Raw genomic sequence first — 4029 nt, forward strand, 5'->3', positions numbered from 1 at the left:
CCGGGACCCAAACCTTCTTAGGGATTGTAAGCTTATACAACAACTCGATCCCATCACAACAATAATGGCTTGCTATATAATTGAGAATATGTTTGTATGATCAACTCCCATGAATCCCCTATGAACCCATGACACCCTAGTGCCTTTAATCAATTGATTACATCTCAATTCTATTTACCTTGCTTTGTTTCTACTGTTGATTAGTTTTAGTTGATCTCCTACCTCAACCCCAATTTGTGATACCCTAAGACACGACCATTTACAATTGAAAATCCTACATCAATACCCGTCCTTTGGGATCCGACCTTTACTTGCCTCTTTTCTAAGAGTAGTTTGTGAAGTTATAAATATTGTTTTGGTTGGTAGCTTTTTACGACGAGTTCGAAACCGAACCAAAAATGGCGCCGTTGCCGGCGATGATGTTAACTTGATTTGATTTTCATTAATTGTTTTTAGTTGTGTCTTTCTTCACCTTGGGGAAGTCAATATCCTCAAGGTTGTTCTAATTGTTTTCGAGTTGTTTGATATTTTGCATGACTAGGAGATCACAAAGTAATCCATTACCAATTGACCTTGAAATTGAAAGAACCCTAACTAACAATAGAAGAGTTGCTAGAGGTACTTTGAGAGGTATTGGAGAGATTGTGGACATTCAACCAAATAACATTGAGTTTACCAACCCTTTTGCAAGAGAAGGAGAGGACAACCCAATACAAAACCCACCACAAAATCAGTCCACAATGCCTAAATTTTCATCTCATTCCGTACCAACCGAGGAGAACCTACCACATGGTACTCCTACACCACAACACTTAACCGGTAATTTTATTGCCAAATGCGCATTCATACAACTAGTTGAGAGAAGTCAATTTGGAGGGATGCGTAGTGAAGACCCTCACTCACATATGGAGACTTTTTGTGACTATTGTGACGCGATTTATCAAACCGGGGTTACTCAAGACCAAATCCGATGGGTATTATTTCCTTTTTCTTTGATTGGTGCTGCAAAGCAATGGTTGAAGACCCTAGACAAGGCTACCCTTGGTATTGACTCATGGAAGAAGTTAGCACTTGCTTTCTACAAGAAATTCTATCCTCCGGAGAAGACCAATATGTTGAGAGCCCAAATCACCGGGTTCAAGCAAAGGGATGAGGAATCATTGTATGAAGCATGGGAGAGATTTAAGGACACTTGTCATTCTTGTCCACACCATGGACTTAGCGTGTGATTCCTTGTGCAACAATTTTGAGACGGTCTATATGAAGATTCCCACAATATCCTCAACTTGGGATCCAATGGTATGTTTACCAAAGTTGATGACAATCAAACATGGGCCAAAATCGAAGAGATGGCGGTTCATAATTCACAATATAGTAGACCTCGAAAGGCTACTAGAGGAGGAAAACATGAGGTGGATTCCATCACTCAATTGGGTGCTCAACTAAGTGCTCATATTGACACCATCAATTTAAAGTTTGAGAAGGCTATGGCTAAGCTTGATGAAGCTTCCAAATCACCTAGACAACATGTTAATGCTATGGTGGCATCGTCCTCAATTCCAAGTGGAGTATGTGAGAGTTGTGGAACTTTGGGACATGACCAAGGTAAATGTAGGGGAACAAGTGAACAAGTGAATGCTTTCCAAGCATACAAAAATGGCACCCCTTATTCTAACTATTATAATGAGAATTCCAAATTCCATCCAAATCTTTCATACAAAAGCCAAAATGTTCAAAACCCTCAACCAACATACACCCCACCTCCAATGAGAAATCAAGCTCAAAGACCCTTTTATAACCAAAGACAAAACTATCAAAATCAACCTACATACAATCAACCAAATGACCAAGGCTTTGAGGTTCAAAAAGCGGTCCTCCAAATGCAAAAGAACCAACAAGAATTTTTCACCCAAATGCAAAAAGATTGCCAAGCCAAAGACATCACCATCAACAACATACTAGCCCACACCAAGATGCTAGAAACTCAAATGACTCAATTAGCATCTTCTAACTCTCAAAGACAAAAGGGGCAATTACCACCTCAAAGTAATCCCCGAAGACATGAAACAGTGAATGCCATCTATTTGAGAAGTGGTACAAGGTATGAAGGGCCGAAGAGGCCCATTGATGAAGATGTTGTGAATTTTAGTGACAAGCAAAGAGTTGTGGAGAACTCTAAAGAAGAAGAACACACCACCAATGAAGTTTCAAAGAAGAAGAATGAAGAGAAGGCTAAGGATAAAGAGCCTATTGTGATTAGATTTCCATTCCCAAGTCGTCAAGGTAAACCTAAACTTGATGAACAACTTGGAAAGTTCATGGAGATTGTGAAGAACTTAGAAGTCTCAATTCCATTCACGGAATTGATCAATCATGTTCCGGCCTATGCATAATACATGAAAGATATTCTTACCAAGAAGAAATCCATCCGAAAGCTAGAGACTATTGCATTCACTAAGGTGAGTAGTGCTATTCTACAAGGAAGTTCACCTCCAAAGCTCAAAGATCCGAGAAGCTTCTCTATTCCATGCACCATTGGCGACACCACAATCAACAAAGCATTATGTGACCTTGGAGCAAGTGTGAGTGTCATGCCATACTCGGTGTGCAAAAGGCTAGGAATGGGAGAACTCAAGTGCACCAATATTACGCTTCAAATGGCGCATCTATCAACGAAGACACCTTTAGGGATATGGGAGGATGTGGCCGTAAGAATTGGCAGGTTCTTTATCCCGGTGGACTTTGTTATTGTTGACATGGAGGAAGATTCCAACATTCCTATCATTTTAGGAAGACCATTCTTACATACTGCGGGAGCGGTAATTGATGTGAAGCATGAGGAACTCACACTTGAAGTGGGAGATGAGACGATCACTTTTAATCTTGATAATAGAATGAGAGCTCCCGACTCCATGAGCCATGTTTCAAGATTGATCACTATAGCCGAGAAAGTGATAGGAAGAAGTTGGCATCTCAATGCAAAGATCAAGCTATGGGTAAAGAACCACCACCCATATGGAAGAAGAAAGTGGATAATCCTCAAGATGCTCCATCGAAAGAGCAAGGAAATTTTCAAAACAATGAGAGCTTGGATAACTCACCACCAATCATGACAAGTAAGGAAGAAGGCCTCATTTGCCATGACAACAAGAAAGAGGAGTTGCTTTCATCAACTCATGATACCATAGGGAAGCAAGCTAGTGAAGTGTATGGTCTATGGGATGACGAATTTGAAGGATTAGTCAACCCCTACATTGGCAATGCTATGACCTTAGACCAAAGCTTTGTCGATCCTTGTCATCACCTTGACATGGGTCACCACCATGAAGAACACAATGTGCAAAGGACCATTGAAGATCTTTATAATGACAATGAACAAGCCTTTGACTACTTCTACAAGGTGTTGAGCAACATCAACAACACCTTGGCTATGCCCCCTTGACATCTCATTCAAGAGTGAGAGTTTGGTGGAGTCCTCCCTAAACCACCATTTGTAAATCTTCTAACTCTTAACTTCCATTTTACTTCTTATATTGCATTTTTGTCAATTTTGGATTTGCAATTTTATACTTTGATCAATATTTTCATTATGAGAGAAAGTGAGGGAGGTACTTTAATGTTTCTTGATGTGTAATGTTTGCTTTAGTGTGGGGATATCAATTGCCTAGGCTATCCGAGCCTTCATAGTGCACCCACAATGATGAACAAAGGGATGAAGAAGAAATGATATGGGAAATGAATCCCCACGGGTGGAACTGTTGGAATATGTGTCCTCCGACAATAATGCGATCACAACTGTCGATCATAATGATCACATGTTTAAGTCTCATTTTAAAGAATACATTTGGGAAGTATTTTTTACTGTCAACCGGTCCACTCATATCGGTAATGATTGGCTGATTAGAGTTTGACATTACTGTCGTGCGACGGTGGTGATCAGTTGATCCCCTTAGGTCATACCTAAAGGGTAACACTCTTAATTGATTATTTAATTGATCGTATCACGATACGGGTTAATTAAATTACTTA

At 40.0% G+C, this 4029-nt stretch overlaps 1 non-coding gene across 1 annotated transcript; it reads right to left on the minus strand.

Annotated features, from left to right (window-relative positions):
- Positions 1-1112: 1112 nt before the first annotated feature.
- On the minus strand, positions 1113-1219 carry LOC141653943 (small nucleolar RNA R71). The gene has a single exon (XR_012547532.1). It is a non-coding gene; the product is annotated as a small nucleolar RNA R71 (small nucleolar RNA).
- Between the last annotated feature and the right edge of the window lie 2810 nt (positions 1220-4029).

The sequence above is a fragment of the Silene latifolia genome, chromosome 4 (assembly GCF_048544455.1).
Source record: "Silene latifolia isolate original U9 population chromosome 4, ASM4854445v1, whole genome shotgun sequence".
NCBI classification, from domain to species: Eukaryota; Viridiplantae; Streptophyta; class Magnoliopsida; order Caryophyllales; family Caryophyllaceae; genus Silene; species Silene latifolia.